General features: G+C 38.3%; 1 long non-coding RNA gene across 1 annotated transcript; it reads left to right on the top strand.

Annotated features, from left to right (window-relative positions):
• The first annotated feature begins 260 nt into the window (after window positions 1-260).
• On the top strand, window positions 261-10,748 carry LOC105481763 (uncharacterized). Its single transcript, XR_987178.2, has 3 exons — window positions 261-516; window positions 5,885-5,977; window positions 8,301-10,748. It is a non-coding gene; the product is annotated as an uncharacterized lncRNA (long non-coding RNA).
• Window positions 10,749-11,478: the final 730 nt, after the last annotated feature.

The raw sequence follows: 11,478 nt of genomic DNA, 5'->3' as shown, positions 1-11,478 counted from the left end.
AAACAAGCCTCTTATCTATGCCAGACTGCTTAAAACAAAGCACAATTTTTAGTTGGAAAAAGAAAAGTATGTATGTATTCTTTATAAGTAATCAACAAAAAGTTAATTTGGGAAAAAGAGTATAGCTATCCCAAGACTGCTCTCTGCAAATTTTGCATGTTTGCAGAACATTTACCAAATAGCTGAAAGGAAGAGGATTTTGTATCACTTTTCCTTTTCCGAGAAGTTGTGCTGTATTTGTTGGAATACATTTCAGTACTTTCTTCTGATCCTCAGATGACGATGCCATATGATGGTTCTCACAGGGTCAGCGCGGGAGGTAGAAGATTTCTGGGGATATGTGTTTCCAAGCCAGTGGTTCTCGGGAAGGAGTACGAACTCCGATACAAATACTGGCTCATCTCTATACCACGGACTCTTGAGAACAGCAGCGCTTCAACACTTAGCGTTTTGTTGCCAGAAATAAATCAAATGGACAATGGTGCAAAAATCAAAATGTTCCTGGAACAACTGGAGGTCAGTTTTGACCTTAGCTAATCTGGCAATTTTGTTTGGATTTCTCAGTGCCTACATTTGATCTCTAAATTATGCTTTGTGACTGGACTCACCCTTTCTAGGGCCAGACACAGTTTATCTGGCTGGGATTTTTCCTGTGTAGGTTTAAAGATAAGTAAAATATCTGACTCACTGCTCATCTTGCCAGCGTGTCTTTCTGTTGCACAAAAAGATAGCAACAGCATAAGCTGCCATGAATAGGTCTGGCAAGGCTGACTGGTAGGAATGGTTTCCATATGGTGTAAGATTAGAATTAATTGCTCAAACACATGGCAGTTAAAGAACACTAAGGTGTTTCAAGTGTCCTGAAAGAAAAGACCAAGAAAGAAAAAGAAATTAAAACACTTCAGTGATTCTCTAAATAAATTTATATAGGCCATAGCATATTATTTTAAACTATCTAGGGCCTAAAAGATGTTTTAAGGCAAAAAATTATTACTAACAGCATGCACGGATATTTAAAAAATAAAATATATGCATAAAAGAAGGCAATTTCTATTACTTATATAGGCATCTTTGAAGAGGACCAGGAATAAAACGTATGCAAACAACTGAGCAAATCTATAATAAAAATTCACACATGCACATGACTATAAAATATAGTTTAAAGTATTACCTTGATATAAATAATATAATTTATTTTTATAAAGTTCTTATGGGAAAATGGAGGCTTAGAGGTGTCAACTGATTTTGTCCAGAGGGACACTAGAGGCTTTCATGCCTTGGACTTTACTTGACTTAGACTAGTTCTCTGTGTGCATATTTTTATGTGTTTGTGTATATATTGTTTATATTAGATTATAGATATCTAAAGAGTGAAGATTATGTTCAACTCATAATTGTATTCCAATATAACACATGCTACATTGCCTGGCAAATAGTAAGCACTTAATAATTACTTGCTAAACTGAATTTATAAAAACAAGTTAACGTATCCATGATGGGAATTTCTGAGCATAATCATAATATTTCATTCATTTGCTCTATTCTACAAACACAAACTGTCTATTGTATGCCAAATACTGTTAGAGTTGATATCTTTCCTCAAGAAAATTATACTTGATAGAGGGATAAAAAGTCTTATAAACAAATAATTATAAGTACATGGGAAAATCTTTCATCAATGATGTAAAAAGTATTTTACTGCAGAAAGTAGTCCTAATATAGTGGCAATTCTAATTCATGTGAATGGGCCAAACTCACCATTTAGGTGGGGAGGTCTAATATGAGGTCTCTAAGAGAAACATTTAAGATACAAGATACAGGAAGGTTTGAAATACATTTTTTTAATAATACTATTCTTGGCCTATTTTGATAGAAAAATTATGCTAGCCTTATAATATCGGTTGTGAAGACTTTCTTCTTTTTTCTATTCTCTGGTACAGTTAATATAAAAGAGAAATCTTTAAATTTAAAAAATATATTAAATATTGTTTCTTTTATGACTTACAAATTATTTAGTAGTGTTTATAACTTGCTAAATGCATGGATTTTAAACTATTTTGATATTGATTCCTAGAATTATTGCATATTAGTTAGAGAATGTGATGATTATTAAATTTATTCTTTGATAGTTTTCAAGGCTTTTTATGGCCTAATACATGGTGAATTTTTATAAAGTTTTCATATTTGCATAAAAGTTTATTCTTTAATTATTGGATGCAAAAGTATATAAATGCTTATTTCAGCAAGCTTATTAATTAATTGTATTACTCAAAACTTCCTTGGTTTCTTAAATTATTTTTGTGTGCTTGATTAGCTCATTAATGATTAAAATCTGTAGTCCTAATTATAGATTTTTCAAATCTTCAATTTTTCCAATGTTGCTTTATATATTTTGAGGATATGCTTTTAGGTACTACATATAAGTTGAGAATTTTTATGGACTCCCAGTTAATTTTTCCTTCAGTTGTCATTCAATGTGTCTCGTCTATAACAGTGCTTTCTCTCTTAAAGTTTGTAGTAACTTATATTAATTAAATTTCACTTTAACAATTTTCTTTAGCTAAGTATTTGGTTGCTGTTATTTTCTAATGCTTTTGTTTATATTTTTATAAATCCTTATATCTTATTTAACTGTCTTGTTAATGCTTATCAATAGAATTTTAAAATCAAGGTAATTTACATTTATTGTCATTATAATATTTTGGTTTATTTCTAAGATATTATTTTGTGCTTTTATTTGCTAAGCCTTTAATGCGTATTTTTTAAAAAGTAATTTCATATCTCTATTGGTTTATGTAAGACCTCTTTATTTAATTGTATCCCTTTATTAATTTGTAAATTTTACATATAATATCTACATTTTTATTTCTTTTTTTAATTATACTTTAAGTTCTAGGGTACATGTGCACAACGTGCAGGTTTGTTACATATGTATACATGTGCCATGTTGGTGTGCTGCACCCATTAACTCATTATTTACATTAGGTATATCTCCTAATGCTATCCCTTCCCCCTCTACAATAGGACCCGGTGTGTGATGATCCCCTTCCTGTGTCCAAGTGATCTCATTGTTCAATTCCCACCTATGAGTGAGAAGATGCAGTATTTGGTTTTCTGTTCTCGTGATAGTTTGGTGAGAATGATGGTTTCCAGCTGCATCCATATCCCTACAAAGGACACGAACTCATCCTTTTTTATGGCTGCATAGTATTCCATGGTATATATGTGCCACGTTTTCTTAATCCAATCTGTCACTGATGGACATTTGGGTTGATTCCAAGTCTATGCTATTTTGAATAGTGCCGCAATAAACATACGTGTGCATGTGTCTTTATAGCAGCATGACTTACAATCCTTTGGGTATATCCCCAGTAATGGGATGGCTGGATCAAGTGGTATTTCTAGTTCTAGATCCTTGAGGAATCGCTAAATTTTTATTTCTTTGTTTGTTTTGGAGACAAAGTTTTGCTCAGCTGTCTAGGCTGGAGTACAATGATATGATCATAGCTCACTGCAGCTTTGCACTCCTGGCCTCAAGGGATCCTCCCCTCAGCCTCCTGAGTATCTGGGATCACAGGTGAATGTCACCACACCCAGCTTATCAATTTTTTAAGAGAGTTTCTTTGAATTATTAACATCTATATTTTCTTAACACAATAAAAAATTAATCAATACTTCTATATACCCCTTGAGCAATACAAGAAAGTTTAAATGTTTTAATGACAATTAAAGCACTGCTGTAATTACTCACTATTATCCTTAATACTTTATACAGTCATCATGTGCTTTGATTTACATGCATGCTTACAATCTCTTTGCATTCAATTTTTTCTATCATTGTACAATTTTCTGAAGTAAAGCTTCTATCAACAGGGGTTTGTGAGTGGTAAGCAATCACGATAATTGTCTAAAAATAGACTTATTTTGTCTGTCCTCTGAAATGATAGTTTAGTTAGAAATACAATTTTAGTTTGAAACTTGGTTTCCCTCATACTTTGAAGTTTCTTTTTCACAATTTTCTGGTTTCTTCTAATGCTGTTTCAAAAAGCTGAAGTCAGCTTGATAGAGGAGACAAACACTAAAGTAGTAAAATAAGTAAATAATTTTATATGAGGTAGTGGCAGATGCTAAAACAGAAGCATCAGAGGAATTACTTTGAGGGTCTGCACCGATTCCACATAATCTTTAGTTCACTTATTATTAGGATATTTGTCTGGATTAGCTTACCCTACCCACCCCTAATAGATGTTCATCCATGTGCTGTACTGTGTTAATGAACAAGATGGGTAGATCACTACCCTGGTGGGACACACAGTTTTGTGGAATGAGATCATCATAAAAATGTGCAATTATGAAATTTGATAAAGTTAATGAAGGAAAAGTATAGAGAGTTAGGAAAGTACATGACAGAGGATCCAGACTTAGTCTAGGGAGTTAGAAAAAAAACTCTTAAAAAGCATGTTTGATTTGCAATTTGAAGTATAAATGAGAGTTGAATGGATAAAGGGGGAAGTAAGACAAGAAAGAGAGAGTCTTACAGGCTGAAGGAACAGTAATTATGTAAGCTGTAAGGTGGAACAAGGCTCAAAGTATTAAAAGACACATGATGAGGCAGGAGATTTAGGCAGGTCCATATAAAAATGCAAAAGAACTGATTTTTTAAACAGATCTTTAAGTGATTGGAAATGATTCAGAACTTTAAGAAGGACAAGAGAGACATAAACAGATTGCATTTTTTATAAATGAATCTGGAAGCACTGCGGAGAATAGATTAGAGAGTGGTAAGAGTTAATGTAGGGAGATCAGCTAGGGGTCGGGAATTGCAGCAGCTCAGGTAAGAAGTGATCATGACTTAAACCAAGATGAAGTGTAAGAGGAAGAAAGAAGAGGGATATGGAAATTTTCTAGAAGGTGGTGGTGAACCAGCGAATGCAGGGGTAAAGGTCTAGTGTCAAGCATGGGTACTTTGTTCTGGATTGCACAATTGATGCTAATCTAGAGCAGTTCACAGTTTGCAGGGAGACAGATAAGCCAGTATAGAGTTGAGATGTTTCTGTGATATCTAGATAGAAAGAAAAAGTAAGCAGTAGGAGTTCCGTGTTTAATCTTAGTTGAAAATACAAATTTGAGAGTCATCATCCCATGCAAATAAAACATTTCGATTTATTTTTTCAAAATTAATGGCAATACCCTTTTCCCTAAATGGGTCCCACCTATCTTCCACCATAGAACCAACCGTTTGGTATTCAGGGATAGATGAAAGAAATGAGGCTTTAGGAGGAAATGACCATTATTTCCCTTTGCTTATTCTTTTTTGACTTTTTCACGAGTAACGGTAATAAGACCAAACAATGCATTGCACAGTATCAGTAAAATTGAGTGATATATATAGAGTTTAAACCACATAAGTCCATTCGGTTGATTTGCACAGAGTAGGCGATCAATACATATTTGTTGTTTGACCAAGACACACTAAAAGTATTGCTAAATCACTTCCTTAATGTTGGCTTATAATTGGGTTTGTTGTCAGAAACATGACTGTAGCCATAAATACTTTTGTACTCCTCTTTAAGCAGACAACAGAAAATCCTTCTCACCCTGGAGGCTGACTTTGGCTACACAGGCAGTTCAGCGACCTGACATAACCTCCGATCCACAGCTTCAGGCTGTCACTGTGCCTTTGGTGGGCCATGGGTCTTCTCAGCTAATATAATTTGGCAAACACGAAGCATTTTATGAGAGAGGCAATGTGGAAAGAACTCTGTAATTTTGCAAAAAATGTTGCCAATGTTTTTAACCACTCAACTTCCCAAATACTCTGCTTCGGGCAAATTAATTGACAAATATCTTGTATTTTCCATGTCTTTTTCCATTCTCTCTTTAGGGACCAAGGATTCAACACGAACTCTAGTCCTAATAGTCTCAAGGGATCAGGCTGAGTCCTCTGGAGGGAGCAGAAACAGATACAATGTAAGAGGTAAGTTAAAATTGTTATCAAGGAAGGGGACCAAGGAATAGAACCAGGGAAACTATATTATATATTGGATCTTAGAGTGTGAGACTGTAGATGGGAAATGGGGCAGGAAGTCGAGAGCTGAGATCAGCAATAGGCCTCTAGGCCTAGTGCAAGCTTATAAGAAAATGGAAAAAAGTCCGAAAGGTAGCTCCAAATAAACAAGAGTGTCAGGAGTTTCTTCCAGTGGGGCTGGGTAGCTGTGGGGGATGCGATTAAAAGCTCAGGATCATTTCAGACACCCGGGTCCTTTGTGTTACACCACTCCATTCTTCTGGAATGCCTTTTCCTGCCTTTGCCTGCCAGTATCAATTCTGTTTGCTGTGGACATGTGACCACTGATACAGCATTTAATTAGCCTGAGAAATATTTGGGTAAAAATCTATCTTCTAACAAAATGCCAAGTCATTATAGCATGTTTGTTTTAGGAGGCAAATTTTGCAACCTTTTATACGCCTTAAGCATTTTGCTCCCTCCCCACAGAAAGTTTAAAGAATCTTTCTCTTCTTTTGCTTTTGAAAAATTTCTAATGGATTTTCAGGAAACAGTTACCTGAGGTGTTTTAGTCCTATTTTTAAATGCAATGCATCACAGGTTTATTGCCTGTGAATCTGGTTGAAGTTAGGAACCGTGTTTTATTTGCATTGCTTTATATACTTGGTTAGGCTAATAAAATGAGAATATCTATTATTTATTAAATGCCTAATTACCTATACTATTTCTAGTATTCACAGAAATCTTTCCAGGTATGGGTGTTACCTCCATTTTAGGCTTGGAAAGGCTAACCTGCTCAGAGGTAGAACCAATACATGCTGGGGTGATGATCAGAACTCAGATCTGAGCTCTCTTCATGACTCCACACTGCCTTAAATATTTGTTGATTTGATTAGTCTAAATTGTTGGTTACATAGTTTATGTCCTTTACCTCCTAGGGCTTCTGTGATCATCCCCAGAGCCACACTAGCTAGGAGCCCGTAAGAAGAGAGGAAAGAGATACAGAGAGAGAGGGAGATATTGAAACCACATTTTGTGCCTTGTTACTTCACAAGGGAAAAAAGCTTTAGTTTCTCTCTTTACTTTTGTTTTTATCTGTCTTCTCTTTTGCCTTTTTAATTATTGGTCCTGTTCCTTATTCATTTCTTATTTATTATTGTATTCTTATTCATTATTAAAACATTCATTTATAAAAAACTTTTATTTTCTCATATTGTTTACTTATATGAGTAAATGCCTTGTTTTAACCTAAGCTTACAATTCCCAAAGGTTCTTTAGTTAACTAGCTAAATTCCAAAACGTTAATTGGCCCATAGGGGGCTAATTTGTATGGTCTTCCTAGGGAAACACACGTACACACACACACACACACACACGTACACACACACACACACACACTTTCTTAGGGGAGAAAACCAATAGGTTATGACAAATTCATTCATGAAGGTAAGTAAACTAAGTTTTGAAACTGAAAAGATAAACTCTGTGGAGTCTCTTGAATTGCTCAGTTCTGGTCCTGAGGCTCAGGTCCCCACTTGCTGTCCCCCAGCTCTGTGCTCAAAGACCTTCTTCATGCCCCAGACAGCTCTGTGCTTTCTGGCTGGTCACTGTCATGTGTTCACACATTTTCAGATTAGCATGAGCAGGGTAGCAGAAAGAAGCTATGGGGAACTAGTGTTTGGATGTACCCCAGAGAAATTTAAACTATATATTGAGTTCCCAATATGTGTTATATGCTTTTTAAAAATAGACAAATATAGAAATTACTGGTAGTAATAAGATGTGATTAATTCTGTATTAGTCAGGTGTATCACCATGTGTTAGCCCAGGAGCATGGGGAGTTTCCATGAGACCTATTTGATGACTGATGAGAGGCTGCCAGCAAGGGAAGGTGGGGAGTGTATTCTAGGTAGAATGAACAGCTAGTGACTTAGCACAGACCAGAAACAGAAAAAAACACAGAAAGCTTAAGACGTATGTGACTTCAGAGTGCTTTGGGATATTCCTCAAGTGTAATAACGGAGGCTTGCTCTGTGCCAAGTCACCTTCCACCTGCTTAACTTGTGCTGTTTATTTAAATCTTCACAATAAGCCTATAAGGTTAGTTCTATTACTATTTGCACTTTACATTGCAGAAACTGGAGCACAGAGAAATGAGACTTGTGAAGGTTCACACGGTTGGTAAATACTCAGGTTCTCTATCCTAGAGCCTTTGCACCTAACTGCCACATTATGGTCTTCCAAGTGTTTGCTGAAGAACAATAAATATTTATTGATGTATTTCTTCTTGCAGGCCACTTGTGTCCTTCACTAATCAGAAGCTTTTGTATTTTAATGGCACTTCACAAAATCCCCTGAGGAGAAAAGAAAGAGGCAGGCCCACCAAAAAAAGGAAAACCCCAAAGGCGAACAGACAAGGGCTGAAAACAAACTCAACGCTGAATTGAGTTATACCCTATTGGTGATATGGAAGTGCTGGGTAGAGGAGGGCGTGGTCCCTTCCTAGGGCTCCACGCCCACAGACCTAGGTGAGGACAGGCATTTCCTGCCCAACTGTTGCATTTCCCAAGATCCCCCTGGCCTGTCACGCCCCCATCCTGTGCCTATAAAAAAATGCCCAGGACCCTAGCAGGCAGACCACAGGCAGCTGGTCGTCGAGAGGAATGCACTGACTGGCACTGGCACACCTGCAGGTCACCAACTGGCAGAAGCAGAATGATACAAATTTGGCTCCGAGGGTTGGAGGAGAGTCCAGGCCACTGATCAGCCTGATTCCAGGGGAAAACCATCTCCCTTCTGGCTCCCCCATCTTCTGAGAGCTACTCCCATTCAGTAAAACCTTGCACTCGTTCTCCAAGCCTAAGTGTGATCTGATTCTTGTGGTACACCAAGGCAAGGACCCAGGATGCAGAAAGCCCTCTGTCTGCCAGAAGGTAGAGGGTCTAATTGAGCTAACGCAAACTGACTACGGATGGCTAAACTAAAAGAGTACCCTGTAACACACACCCACCGGGGCTTCAGGAGCTGTAAACATTCACTCCTAGACACTGCCATGGGGCCGGACCCCCACAACCTGCCCGTCTTCACGCTCCCCTAGTGGTTTGAGCAGCGGGACAATGAAGAAGCGAGCCACACCTCCATCACACACCCTGCGAGGCGGACAAGGGAACTCTTCCTGTTTGGAACGGACAGGAAGTGTTGCAGGCCGCCATGTTTAATTAGAAAGGCAGGGAGTGCCAAAACACAAGGAGATTCAGACTGAAAATGTGTCTTATTTGCTGGGATGATTGTGCCAAGTTTTATTATAGGAAGCCAAAAGATCCTATCAGGGTAGTTATCAGGTCATTAATTTTGTGTCACATACAACCTGTATTGTTGCCTTTGAGAACTTCCTGTGTTCTCGGCTTCAAATATTTCAGAAAGGGGTCAGGTGTAGTACAGAGATCTGGGGCAATCATTGCATGTTGGAGTCCCGGATTCCAAGGGCTTTTGGGAACAGATTTGTGAGAAAAGTGAAAAGGAAGCAAGCAGGAGGATGTTTATTTTTAATAAAGAGACCCTGCCCTAACTTCCTGAACTAAAACCAGTCTAGACTTGTTTTTTTCCATTTTACACAATGTCCGTAACAACAGAAAAAATTTATTAAAACCAAACAAACTGGGGGTTGAGTTTTGGCACAGAAAGTCAGACAGAAATAGAATCAGCTGCTCTTGAGTTGGGGCGAGTGACGGATTTACAAACCAGCAGTAGATTAAGGCTGCATTGGCCTTAACTGAACTGAAGTTATTTTCATTATGAGGAGACAATAGAGAGGCAAAATGTCTGGCCTGGTGCCTGGGACGTGAACTAGTTAGTCCATCAGTTCTGAACTCCTTTTCCTTCAGTTTTCAGAACTCAGGAGATTAGAGATAGGAAGGACCCTTATGGCATTTTCTCCATCACTTTGTGTGGAGAAAACTGAGTCTCAGAGAAGTTAGATGTTTTCACCTTCTGTTCACAGCCATAGATTAAAGCAATGTATCACTAAATTACCTAACAGCCCCGACAAATGGGGACGTTTAGATTTGGCTCCTGTGTGTTGGGAACAGAAATGTGGCAACAATTCAATTTGCACACAGTTGAGCATAGATTCACAATCATCTTTTTTTTTTTTTTTGAGACGTCATCTCTGTCACCCAGGCTGGAGTGCAATGGCACGATCTTGGCTTACTGCAACCTCTGCCTCCTGGGTTCAAGTGATTCTCCTGCCTCAGCCTCCCAAATAGCTGGGACTACAGGTGCCTGCCACCACACCTGGCTAATTTTTGTACTTTTAGTCGAGACAGGGTTTTACCACATTGGCCAGGCCGGTCTCGAACTCCTGACCTTGTGATCCCCCTGCCTCAGCCTCCTAAAGTGCTGGGATTACAGGCCATGAGCCATGGTGCCCAGCCCACAGTCAACTCTTTAGTAATTGGTAGACTCTGTATTTGGAGATGATCCAGCTTCTCCCCTCTCCTCAGCCATTTTAGGGTGCCTTCAGTAGTGCTTCAGCATTTAGATGCAGGTAGGTGTTTTTTTGTTTGTTTGTTTGTTTTGAGATGGAGTCTCGCTCTGTCATCCAGGCTGGAGTGCAGTGGTGCCATCTCGGCTCACTGCAAGCTCCGCCTCCTGGGTTCACGCCATTCTCTTGCCTCAGCCTCCTGAGTAGCTGGGACTACAGGTGCCCGCCACCAAGCCCGGCCTTTTTTTTTTTTTTTTTTTTTTTTGGTATTTTTAGTAGAAACAGGGTTTCACTGTGTTAGCCAGGATGCTCTCGATCTCCTGACCTCGTGATCCGCCCACCTCGGCCTCCCAAAGTGCTAGGATTACAGGCGTGAGCCACCGCGCCCAGCTGATAGGTGTGTATTTAATCAGCGTTTAAGGAATGTCTGAGTCCAAGCCAAAGTCAACGTGTATTTTTACATTTCAGAATGCTTTCCATTCCTCATCTCGCTTAATCCCTACAGTATACTTTTAAGGAGACAAAAAATTAATTTGAGCTGGATGTGGTGGCAAGTACCTGTTGTCCCAGCTACTCAGGAGGTTGAAGCAGGAGGATTGCTTGAGCCCAGGAGTTCAAGGTTACAGCTATGATCATACCACTGAACTCCACCTTGGGTGACAGAGTGAGACCCTATCTTGTGACAAAAATTGTTAAAAAAAAAAAAAAAAGAAAAAAAGAAAAGAAAATTAATTTGAACTCTATTTCACCTGTGGAGAAAACAAGATATGGTGATATTCCCAAAATGGCATAGTGAGTTTCACAGGGAAGTCAGGATTAGAACCCAAATATCCCTCCTCTAATTTTCTTTAGAGTGGGCCATGATCTCCCACCAACCCCCTCCATTAATAGGAATTAGAGAAGTTGTAACAGTAAATGAATCCCGAAATGTACAATGGAAAGTTGAACAGTAAATGAATACTGAAATGTAGTGAAGTTGTACAGTAAA

The sequence above is a fragment of the Macaca nemestrina genome, chromosome 10, assembly GCF_043159975.1.
Source record: "Macaca nemestrina isolate mMacNem1 chromosome 10, mMacNem.hap1, whole genome shotgun sequence".
Classification (NCBI taxonomy): Eukaryota; Metazoa; Chordata; class Mammalia; order Primates; family Cercopithecidae; genus Macaca; species Macaca nemestrina.
Note: the sequence above shows the minus strand (reverse complement) of the source record. Positions and strands in the feature narration are given on the sequence as shown.